Source organism: Rhamphochromis longiceps, linkage group LG7, assembly GCF_057381845.1.
Source record: "Rhamphochromis longiceps isolate RC_006_pf linkage group LG7, R_longiceps_female_GT1.1, whole genome shotgun sequence".
In the NCBI taxonomy this organism is placed as follows: Eukaryota; Metazoa; Chordata; class Actinopteri; order Cichliformes; family Cichlidae; genus Rhamphochromis; species Rhamphochromis longiceps.
In genome coordinates, this window is record NC_140563.1 from 7,788,300 (window position 1) to 7,800,882 (window position 12,583).

The 12,583-nt window shown below is 40.7% G+C and overlaps 1 long non-coding RNA gene across 1 annotated transcript in view; it reads left to right on the top strand.

Annotated features, from left to right (window-relative positions):
- Nucleotides 1-8,601, top strand: part of LOC146664664 (uncharacterized) — a 134,704-nt gene extending 126,103 nt beyond the window's left edge. The window contains exon 4 of the long non-coding RNA XR_014912367.1: nt 7,986-8,601. This is a non-coding gene — a long non-coding RNA (uncharacterized LOC146664664). The remainder of the gene's footprint in view (nt 1-7,985) is intronic.
- Nucleotides 8,602-12,583: the final 3,982 nt, after the last annotated feature.

Consider the following 12,583-nt stretch of genomic DNA (forward strand, 5'->3'; position numbering starts at 1 on the left):
AAGTCAGCTGGAGTGCATCGAGTGTAATAGCCATGGTTCACACCCTACTACAGTTGATGTTATACATTTATCAATGAACTGCTAAAATCTCGTTGTCATATTATGTGCCCATAATTGTAAAGTTGATGCAAATTACCACATTGATAATCGGGCAAGATACATTTCATAGGCAGGCTTCCCTACAGTTGTGCGAAAGAATTAGCAAATCGTTACATAGCACGTATGTCTGCAAAGTCACTCCATTCGATGTTTGTTCGCAATTTCTATAACCTCCGAGACCACCAACGATAATATAGAACTTACCGGAATGAAAATGTCCGGTAAGTTAAGTGATATCTAGAGATGGAAGTGAACTGGATATCAACTCGTCTCACGGCTGCTATTCAGGCTAGACGCCTTTGTTTGGTAAGGTCTGCCATATGAGCTCCCTCATGTTGCTTCCAGGTTGGGAAAGAATAAAAAGACAAACCCTTTTTAAGCTTGTTCCTGTGTCGGCTGTGCGGTCGAACATTGCAGCCGACCACACAGCAAGTACGAACCATGGCTGTTGTGTGTGCTTTCGCTCCTTTGTGGGTTGCGCTTTGTTTGGACCCAGAAAATGGCGCATCAGGCCAAAATCCTTTCCACGCCCACCCCCGTGACATCACGCTCCAAAGCCGTATAGCAGCCCCTCTTGCTCAGTTTTTGCATTTGCGCTTGCTCGCAATGTGTTGCTTCCGCTCTCAACATTTCTGCCCAAGTGCGTTCAACTGTGCTACAAAACCAGCCAATCACAGACTTGGATGGAAAAAAACTCTGATTGGCTGTTTTGGACGAAATGCATTCTGGGATATTGCATTTCGTCATTTTGAGTTGATTGGAGACCAAAACAGCCAATCAGATTTTGTTTGCATCCAAGTCTGTGATTGGCTGGTTTTGTGGCACAAATATAACGGTGTACAGAAAGAGTTAAACGCGCACGGGCAGAAAAGTTGAGAGCGCAAGCAACATATTTCGAGCAAGCGCAAATGCAAAAACTGAGCGAGAGGGGCTGCTATTGTGTGTGTGTATGGATGATAGCAAACACTGAAATACATTTTTTGCACGCAGCAATGAATTTTGTTCACTCAAATTTAGCTTTTCTTCGCTCAAAATAAATTTCTTCTCAAAATGCAACACTTGTACCTGCAAATTATTTTTAAGTGCGCTCAGAATAGTGGCACAAAAATAACGCCATACAGGTCTGGGTGATCTTGTGCCACTGAGCGTGTGCCCCAGCACCCTGGTTATGCCGCCTAGTGTCCTTCCTGTGCTTTGGATCTGTTTCTTGGCTTGTGCAGTGCTGTGGCCTCCTCTTGTTGGGTGTCTGTGCTGCCTGGATACGACTAGGATGTGCTGTCTGTGTCTTTGGTTCTGGTGCAGACTTTCCTACTTGAAAAAAATGACAAACGAAATGTAAGAAATATGTGGATTATATATATGGATTCCTTAATTTTATTTTTAGTTACCTTAAACAGTTGTTCTTACTCTGGATGTTAGAAGTCCTAAAGAAATAGAAAAAGAAAACCTGGGGAATGAAGGATTAAAGCAAACATCAATCACAGACATGCAGTATGGTGTCACAAGTTCATAAGGAGGTCATAAACCAGTAAGGTTAGCACTCCAGTTTTTAAAGACCCTGATACACTCAGAAACAGTCATGGATGTGGACACACATGCGGTTCTGTTTATGCTACATTGTGTGCCTCCGCAGTGCACTTGTGCAGTCATAAATCGTTGGCTGCACATGGACATCTGTGCCTAACTAACATGAACATGAAATTTAGTATAATTTTACATTTACCCTGGCCCTCTTATTACAGTTGCTTTACCTACTGTAATCAAAGCTTGGTTCCAAACCTCAGATTTTCTGCCCACATACCACATATTTTCAGAAAATTCACATTACTTGATTTGACCCCGGCTAGAAAATCAGTCAACCAGTCGGTGCTTGGTTTGTGAGCATTATTGTCATGCTTAACAAATACCAACAAGGAAATGGGAACAAGCCAGAATGTGACTGGGATATATATTTGGGATATAGCCTACGTGACAAATTATGGTATGTGCAGATAATTTTGAGTTATCACAGAGGAGAAAAACATGGGTGGACAAATAACATAATGGATCCATTCTGGTGTCTCAGTTATTTATGATAGTTTGCTGGCTTACAGAGATTCAGAATCCTGACACTCCTAAATCAAGTGTGGCCATTATTTATATATTTTCTACACCTGTGCTTTTCTTGCTGTGACATGCCAGAATGTCTCATGCATTAAGTCACATAATCCTGTTGTGGCGGAAAAACATGTTTGCATAGTGTCTCTCTAAAACATTATGTTTGAGTTTCATATATCATGCTCTTTTATGATGTGATTGTGTTTCCTCACAGAGTAAAAGGCAAATAGTGTGTTTCAACTCTACTTGAGAACTTAAAGTGCTTTATACAGCATGTCTCATTCACACAAGCACGTTCTACAGCAAAGTGCTTTTTATCTAACAATCACACTAGACGCGTGGATATATGCAAATTATCTTTGTGTGATATAAACTAGGTCAAAATGAAATATGTGCAGTTGTTAAAAATACAGATTTGTTTTTTAACATCTCTTTTTTTAAACCATGGCCTCTAAGTCCCCTGGCTCTCACATTGACTGTTTGGATTGAATATAGCAGTATTTGGCCTTCATAATACAGCAACACTCCAGTAGAGCTTCCCCCTCCTGAATTCACTGGTAAATGTTTACCTTCACACTCCAACATGCTGGGGTGGTCCCAGAGCACAAGGTTAATGGGCATAAATTGCAAGCGCCCAGCTGTGTGTATATTCAGATGTAAACACAAAAACACAGAAGTGCAGGGATGTGGTAGCACATTCATATGTCCAGCACTGGTAATGTGCAGAAAACAATAATGACAATATTAATGTGGCAGAAATCCAAAATTATATTTAAAATAGCTGAGTGCTGTGTTACCTTCTACAGTGAAGATGGTCATAATTCAAATAGAACTGCTGTTTTGTGATGCAGTATGTGGCACAGATGTTCATGAACTCCCACTAGACGTGTTCAAATCCATTTATTATGGCTCACTGTCTATGAATGTTTGGATAGTATTTCTGAGAATGTGCCTGAGCCTAATTCTCAGAATAAATCTTTTTTTTTTATTCACTCTTTTATTGTACTTGTAAATTTATTTATTTTTACAAACTGCTCTCTTTTTTATATGATATAGTCAAGCACTTGGAAAAAGGGGTACCTTACAAGTTTGATCACTCACTACAAGCCTTTTTAGGGCCTGCTTGGGTCCTCTTACCCAAAGACAGTTAACTGGGTCACACCTTCAATTAGTCTATGATCCTTAGTCTATATGTGGTATTTATCTAATTCAAAAAACAGCATTAATAAACTTCTGAATGTTATTACAGCAGAAGAGAAACTCTAGCCTCAAATATTCCACATTGTGATCTTGCTAAGCATGCATTTTTGACACGTTTTAATAGGCAATTGATTATGAGGATCATTTCATATGTACTTTAAGCTCATCTTGCATTTATTGAATGACCAGCGAGAGCTGGTTGACCTGTTTAATTTTCAACATAAAGTAAAGGTAATTAAGTAAGTAAAATTTTATTTATAAAATATGCTAGCCACTGTTGCAAAACCTTTAGTCTCCTTTTGTTCTTTTCTTGTATGCCAAGGACCCTTGACAAGGTAATATGCAACTGAATTAGCAACAGTGTTGCAGTCGCGATTAAAAGTTTAAGACCACTTGAAAAATGGCAAAAAAAAACCCCAGCTTTAACGTGCAACAAGAAAAAATGGGAGTGAGACAAAACATTTTTTTGAGCATGCAATTTATGGAAAACAATGCTTAAACTGCAACAGGCTGCTTTACAGCTTATCAAAAGTTTAGGACCACACCTCCAAAAAAACCTGTTCCATGAACTCAGTAATGAGTAGCTCCACTGTTATTGTTCATCACTTCAAAAATTCGTTGTGGCATGCTTTTTTTTTTTTTTTTTTTTTTTTGCCTGTCCCATTTGGTTCTTTAGCCGTCAGAATTGTTGTCAAGGATACCCAATGGATTTACTTTGCCAAATGGATCATCACGGCCTTGCCGTATTGGTCCATTTGATCGACCTTTGTTGTTATTATTTATTTTATTTTATTTTCAGATGTTACAGACGGGACAGACATGACTGAGGGATAGGAAAGGGAGAAAGAAAGAGGAAGGAAAAGAAAAACAGAAGGGAAGAGGGACAGTGAGAAAGGGCACTTAAAAAGAGAAAGAAGAAAAAAAAATCTCCTGGATCACCTGTTGAGAGAAAAAGAAGAGAAAACAAGCAAAAAAAAACTGAGCAACATACAAAGCACAACACCATCACGTTAATGTAGCTAAGTGTAAACAGCAGTAAATACTAAATATTGAATGTTGTTGTGTAGCAAGCAGGACCGACAGCGCACAATGTGCTTGGAAATAGCAGCCAATAGAGGTGTAGTGTATGTCTATGAACAGTGAACACCCGTGTGCACACCTGTGTGGATCAGCGCGCTTGTATTCAAAAGGTTTCCCCATGTAATGGTCTGCTAGAGGATGTAGAGAGCCATAGCCCTGTCCCCCAGGGCATGAAGCAGGCATGGAGGAGATCCAGGCCCCAGACATCCAGAGGCCCCAGAGTGCGAGAGCCCAAGGAGGACCATCGAAGGGGCATCCGTGCCACCCTCCTGGGAAGAGCTGAGAAGAGCCCCAGATGTGGCATGCTTGATGCAAGCGTTTCCACGAGGTAAAGGGAAATGTTTCTCCAAATGGTGAACAGGGCCACACGAAGGGCAACTTCCCTTGTTATCCATCCCCAAAGGTTCTCAATTGGATTTAGATCAGGGGAACATGCAGGATGGTCCAAGAGAGTGATGCTATTCTCCTGGAAGAAGTCCCTTGTCCTTGTGTATTGTGTATTGTATTGTCCTGTTGAAAAACCTAGTCATTACCACACAGACGGTGCCCTCAGTCATGATGGATGCTCTCTGCAACACCTGGACATAGCTAGCGACCGTTTGATGCACCTGCACCTCCTGGAGCTCCATTGTTCCACTGAAGGAAAAAGCCCCCCAGACCATTATGGCGCCCCCTTCCACTGTAGAGCATTATTGAAAACATCTCAGGTGGGATATTCTTGTCATCCCAGTAACATTGGAAACCATCAGGACCATCAAGGTTACAATATTTTTTTCATCAGAGAATAAAACTTTCTTCTACCTTTCAAATTCCTCTGTTTGGTGCTCTCTTGCAAAATCCAAACAGTCAGTTCTGTGTCAGATGAGGCCTTTGAAGACGTTTTTTGTTTTTAAAGCCCTTTAGGCTCAGATGCTGTCTGATGGTTATGCAGGTGGCACCAGTTACGACCTTAATTTGGGTTGAGGATCGCCCAGTGTCTTGACAGACAGCCAATTGGATCATCTGGCTCAGTGCTGGTGAATTTTTTGGGGATCTTCCACTTGACTGTTTTGTTCCGTGACCCTGAAGATCATTTAAGAAATTCCAAATGACTGTCTTACTGCGTCCCACCTCAGCAGCGATAGCACTGCGAGAGTCCCCGCTTATGCAATAACCCGACCACGTTCAAAAACGGAAAGTTTTTTTGCCTTTGCCATCAGAACATCATGACAGTCTGGCTACCTGACAGAAAATGATAATGAATTCACATTTTTGTACAGATTTGGCCTTTTAAAGACATGTGGTCCTAAACTGTTGATCAGCTGTAAAACAGCCTGTTTCAGTTTAAGCGTTGTTTTCAGTAAATTGCATGCTAAAAAAATGTTTTGTCTCACTCCCATTTCTTTTTGTTGCATCTTGAAGCTCTACTTGGAACCTTCTTAAGATCCAACCATGAAAAATGGTTGAAAAATGGTTGAATAATGCATGAAAAATAAGATTTTCTGGCCATTTTACAAGTGGTCTTAAACTTTTGATTTGGACTGTATGTGACTACTTAGAAGACTTAATCAGGAGCCTTACAGCAGCATTCTGAACAACCTGTAGAGGTCCAGCATAATCTTTGGTAAGATGAGTAAATAATGATTTAAATGTATCCAGGTGTTATGAAATAAAGGCATGAATAATAATTTCCATTTAACAGTGTGGAACTCAACTTGCAATAAAGTGATAAAAGCAAGAGCGAAGCAGAGCGCAGTTGCAGAAGAGCAAAGAGGGAGTTGAGTAAAAAATTACTTCAAGGTTAATAGAATCTACATACCTATACGAGGACTTAGAAACATCTTGAGGCTTAAAAAAGATATACAATTTAATGTCATCTGCATAGCAGTGATAACAAATGTCTTTAAACTGTCTCAAAATGTGCTGAACATGGAGCAAATGTGCCAGAAACAGAAATTGCAGACAGACTGAAAGACATTTTTCAATAAAGATGCAGGTAACATGTCAAGAAGGCATGTGGATACTTTCATTGAGTCAACTAATTTGATCAGTTCATGTAAAGAAACTGGTTTAAAAAAAAAAAGAATAATAATTACCTTTTAAAATAACAGGCTAACTGAAGGACACTTTTTTCTACACAGGAAATTTGCAACATTTTCTGAATCTTCTTTTGAAAATAAAAAATGGCACGGCAGGTGAATGGTGTTAAATAACACCTTAGGATTGTCTGTGCTCTTTGAAACTAGTTTTGAAAAATAGTTACTCATCTCATCTTTGGCTGAAATGGTAAAAGAAACTAAGAGGTCCTTTAAATGAAGGAGCCGAACGAGTAAACGTGTTGAGCTCCACGCACACTGAACAAAATGCTTTAAACAACCAATACTTTTTATTTATCTAAGGGAAGGAATGTTTATGTGTCATCATATTCATGTCTGCTTTTTCTCAATATGTGAGCGCCTGCTCTTTGAATGTTTGGTCTTAGTAAGCACCCTGCATTGTTGGATGATCAACTCTGTGTTTCATGGGGTGGGGGATACAGCTTTGTGAGTCATGTTTACAAAAAAAAGCATGGTTTCCCAAACTTAGTCAGCAATCACAGACAAGAAAAAGAACATATTATTCTCTGTGGGGTTGCTGAGAGAACCCACACCCACCAATGAAATGTGAATTATATTATCTGTATAAATAGACACATACGCGCACACATAGCTGGGAAAAACAGACGTGAGTACATTACTCACAGTTGTCTCTTTGTTCTTTGAGTCTTTTTCTTTTATTCTTGTCAGGTTGATGCCACATGTGGCGTAGCTTTGAACCTGTGTAGGATTAAGCGTGTCTGTCTGGCTGGAGTCATCTGAAAGCAGGGCATAGCACTGCTGGGGCATCTGACTTTTGCTGCTTTTCAGTCAGAACACAGTTTTTCCATATATTAATGTAATGAACACAGTATTATCAGCTTTTCAGTAACATTTCCACATCATGAACATTTTTGTGTAAATATGTGATAACTGGTAAAGAAAATTCAACTGTGGAGTTGAGTAGATTATTCCCTATGAATTAAGCATTATTGTTAAAATATTTAGTATGCTGGATATGGATGAAAAAGGTATATCGGTTTCATTCAGGCTTCTATATCTTATAATCTTCCTGTCTTTAACCATGTTGCCAGGTTTAGACAATCATGCTGAAAAATATAGCTCCCTCTAAGCATCTTTGTTTAATTCTTTCCAGAAGGTGAAAGAAGGCCTTTCTTGGTGAATCTTTCATGATTTTAGAAGAAATAAACAGTAAACACTGTGAAGAAGTAAACAAAACTGTAATAAAAGTGCTGTAGAGGAAGCTTTAATTAAGCACTGGTTGTTATTTTTTTTTATTTCCAAATGAAAGTGGAAAGCTGCTCTGATATCAAAGGCAATCACAATGGAAAACAAAAAAATGAATAAAAATAGAAATACCCTCATTCTTTTCCAAGACCACAGATTGGCATTTTATGAACTGTATTTACACTCGACTCTCTCTTTTGTTTATAGGTAGTGGTGTCTCTTGAAGCCTGACAGCATATGATGCCAGTAAGTGCTACCACATACCTTGTTTGATGACTCAAGAAGAAAATGTGTGCTCTGGATATGCTCAGTAGTAGTAGTGTGACACAAACCCCGTTTTTTTTCACGAGATTCTGCAGCGTTTGATATAAAAATTTCTCCCATGGGTAAATTTTGACTTTTCGTCTTTTCGTCTACCTCTCCCACATGTTAACGCCCATCTTTGACCACAGCCAATAGGGGATAATGCATGGTTGATGCTTTGCCCCTCCCTGTGAGATGTAAATCTTGTTTTTCTCTGCTGACCACCACGATCCCAGGAAAAGACAACAGTCTTCCAAATGACACGGTTGTAGACTTCCGATTACAGCCCTGGCACTTACTCTACCAATGTGTAAACACATGATGGAGAGACACAGAGCGAAAGAGACAGAGAGAGGGACACAGGGAGACAGAAAAGAGATGTGCTGCTGCACGTGGACTGCTTTTTGTTTGAATGTAGATGGTTAGAAGAGCTGGATGCCTTTACTTAAGCTGTCTCACTGCACGAGACTGGTTTCTCAGAGCTTGAGTGGATTATTAAACAATAGGCATAGCTCATTCATTTTAGCCAGATGCCATCAAATTTTCTTTTCATTTGTCCCCTTGGTAAAAGCAGGAACACTTCAGTCTGCACATTTTCATCCATGCAACGTTAGTTTTATGTGATAGATATATATTTCTGAATCATATCCATACAAATTTTTATTACAGTAGTTTCAGCCACAAATCGTCTTTGTGATCCTGTGGCCTGTGAGAAGACAGTCCTAGCTTTGGCTTCATCTTGGCCTTCTGACCAAAAGTGTGATAATTTTAGACTCTAGTCTCTCACATGGTCTGGAGCAAGGACGGCATTTTGGAAATAAACTTGGAATTTAGCTTAATTGCAGTTTACAGATTTAGGAGGGGCAGCGTTCTCTTCTTTATTTTCTTGCATAAATAGAGAGTGACTGCAGGCCAAAGACATGAGGTTTCAAAGCCACAAAAAGAGGTTAAAGAACGTCAGAGGCAGTGAGGACAGCCTGGCTTCCAAACGCTCCCTATAGCCATGCTCTGCTCGTAATGTGAGATCCTTCTCACCAGTCACCAAATGCATCAGATTTAATATTCCACCCAGGCTATTATGTCCCTCTAGTAAAACTCAAATGTTAGTTTTAAAGCTCTTCATGGACAGCCAAGTTACAGTGTTTGCTTTTTTCAGATGCTAATTTTTATTGTAGGAGGTTTTAGAAGGTAGAGCAGGGACCCATTTTTGCTCCATTTCATTTCCATACAGCAAATGACTCATCCGCTGAGCTCCTCAAACTTTGACAGCTTCTCTGCAAATACTGTTTGCACGTAGAGGTCTATATGTTTATCAAAGCCTCGTTACTCACATATGATATCGCTCATTATGAATTGAGTTGTTTCTTAAGTCTCTTTTTTATCTGCTTCTTTCCATTTCGCAACTCCCTTTACCAAGACATATATTTTTTGTGTTTGGTCATGTCTGTGTAATGCAATAAAAATAAACATAATTAAACCTTTAACCCTATGCTGAATAGCATTACAGCGTGCTAGGAGTTGTAAATTAAAACATTATTTATTTATTTTTTCATATTACCTGAAAAAACAGTATCAGTCTGGTATGAGTCTATTGTGCTTTGGCTTGTTTATATGAAAAGTACTAGATACACATTAATCTAACACTAAAAATGCACAGTGCAGTTATAGGTGTTTACACCATTGCATCATTGCAGAGCAATAGCAGTCACTTCAGAGAGATGCTAGATCACCCTCAAGAACACAGAAACTGACATGGGAGATGCATCAGTGGAGAAAAGTGGGTGTAGATGGACATGTGGATAATGAAGAGGCTCACTGGGAAGAGTTTGTCAGAATCAACTTCTTGAAATAGGATAAGTGTGAGCTTTTGAATACTCCCTAAAGTATATACTCTTGACGGTATCTGATTTTGAGGCTGAGTAATTCAGGCAGTGAGTGTGGGCTGCCAAAGGAAAATGTGTTTAGTTTAGAGGAGCTGGAGAAAAGGGTGGAAGGCTGGAAGCAGCCATTCAATAGGAATGAAAAATTATATTTCAGTATAGTCTTAGGAGCTTGGAAAGAAAAGCGTCCGGACTTCTTTAATTTTCTTGAAGATGTTTCACCTCTCATCCGAGAAGCTTCTTCAGTTCTAAGACCAACTGGTGAAGAGTCCCAGATTTTAAGCCCTACCTAATCATACGAGCCAAGGTGTGAAAATGGGTGTGGGTCATGTATAGGAATTTCTTTCATTTATGTATTAATCGCATTATTTTTGTATAATGCCTTGGTGCCACTGGATTTTAACATGTCTGACACCCATACTGAAGACAAATGGTGGGGGTGTAGTAAGGAAGTTGGGGGAAGCAGACCAGAGTCTTTTGTCTCTTCGAGGACTCTGGGAAGTAGCAAGGGAGTGTGAACCTTACGGTGTGAAACAGCTGTGTACTGCCTTTTGTTCCTGGAGAAGGTATTTAACTGAGAGCCATGCTAGGCTCAGTGAGACTCTGCTGACCCTGCCCCGTGGTCATGTAGGCGCTCCATCAAGCTTGGTTGTCTGTTGTCTTTGTGTGTTTGGATTAAAGAATGTTAGCTACCGCTCACCACTCGTCTGCAGGCTTTATTTAAATAGAAAACTTCCACAACAAAATGGCGACCCAGATGGGACGGTCCGTGTGGTTGCTGAACAACGGTTCCGTGGACGGGCTGATCACCCCTGAGGGAAAAGGTACCTTTGTCCTACCGGCTGTTGAAGCAAAGGAAATGGAGGAGTCACAGAGCCGTGTGTTTCAGTCACCACCGAGACCATTTTGAGGGGACCCCTGCAGATGGGTGAGTTGTAGCTAACTTTGTATACAGTTATGAGGAGTTTTTCTGTCTGGCCGAGCAGTGAAGTGCTTGCTGCTCCGGAGTTCGAGTCTCCGGAAGGAAAATCCTGGGGTTCGAGTCCCCAGGCTTGTGTTCGGTTCCGGTGTTGTGCAAAAGAAAAGCAGTCGTCTGCCAGAGTAATTGCAAAAACACCGGTCCATCACAGGGAACGGTGGTTCGAGTCCACCGTTGATAATCACGTCTGCACAATACAGTGTGTGGAGTGACGGTATTTTAGCACTTTTCTGCCGAGAAGGGAAGAAGGCCATTGCAGGGGACGCTCTGAATGTAAATATGGGATCTAGATCCAGTAGCAGCGCTCCACCGGGCGGCCAGAGACAAAACTCAATGCGTGACTGTATGGTAAGAATTGAGTAAATGTGTGGTGTGTAAGATTGCAGAGAATGGTTGTGTGGGAAAAGTTGATGTGTGTGTAAAAACAGTGAGAAATGGGGTTACAAAATGTTGAAAATGGGGAACAAAAAAAAAAAAAAGAGAGAGGAGTGTAGAAATGTGTGTAAAAGTTGTTTCCAACTAGAGGGAGAAGGTGGTACTGCAGGCCACCAGCTCCTCTAGGGTGGACACACGAAAAATTTCTTTTTAGCAGAATTGTTGATAAAAAATAGGCAATAAAAATAGGAAGAGGGTTTGGTGTTTTTCAACGTAGAACAACTAAAATCTCTCTGGGATTTTAAGAAAGGGGAGTTCAGAACCAGAGAGGGGAGATGTGTTGTTTCAAGCAGTGAGAAGAATGATCAAAATGTCTCAGTGTGTCACTTGCAGGTGAAGAGCAGACCCGGATCAATTTTCCACGTGCAGCAGTCGGAAGAAAATTATAGGTTAACTTGATTAGAAACACTCAAGCCAAGTTTGGCTGAATTATTTTACAGCTTAACTTCCATGTGTTTGTCACCCTGAGAACACAAGCTCCAAGAATCTCTCCCTGAAGACAAGAAATGCAGTTCCAGACCAACGAGATGGATCTCAAGAGCTCACAGCAGTATCCTGAGCAGTGAAGAAAAGGTTCAGCAGCAGCAGCTGTGCAAGACGGCGACAGCAAGGAGAAAAATGGCATCATCATGACTGGGTGGATGGATGTGCATTTCCAACGAGCTGCACCTTCACTGTGTGTGAATGGACCTTTGAAAAGACTGCCTGAGTTGGACATTTGCCACTTTCAGTGCAAAAATGGCAAGATGAGAGTGTTAAAGACACAGGACAAAGCTGAAAGGCAACTGACTCTCACTAGACTGCTGCAAGGGGGGAGATGAGATGAGACCACAGTGGAAGGAGCAGGGGAGAACATGGAGGAAGGCTGTGTGGGAATGAAATTTGGGTTTAGGAAACTGGGAGTAAAAACGACTGCCTTGCATGGAGAATTGAAAAGTGTCTGGAGCACCGCAAAGAGGAGAGGTACACAAAAATTACACAAACAGAAAAATGCATTAATCCTACTAACACAGTAGTGTCCGGCAGCCTCGCCTCTGTCAGTGTGCCCCAGGGCAGCTGTGGCTACAATGTAGCTTGCTATCGCCAGTGTGTGAATGTGTGTGTGAATGGGTGAATGACTGAATGTAGTGTAAAGCGCTTTGGGGTCCTATGGACTAGAAAAGCGCTATACAAATGCAGGCCATTTACCATTTACAAACACACATGCA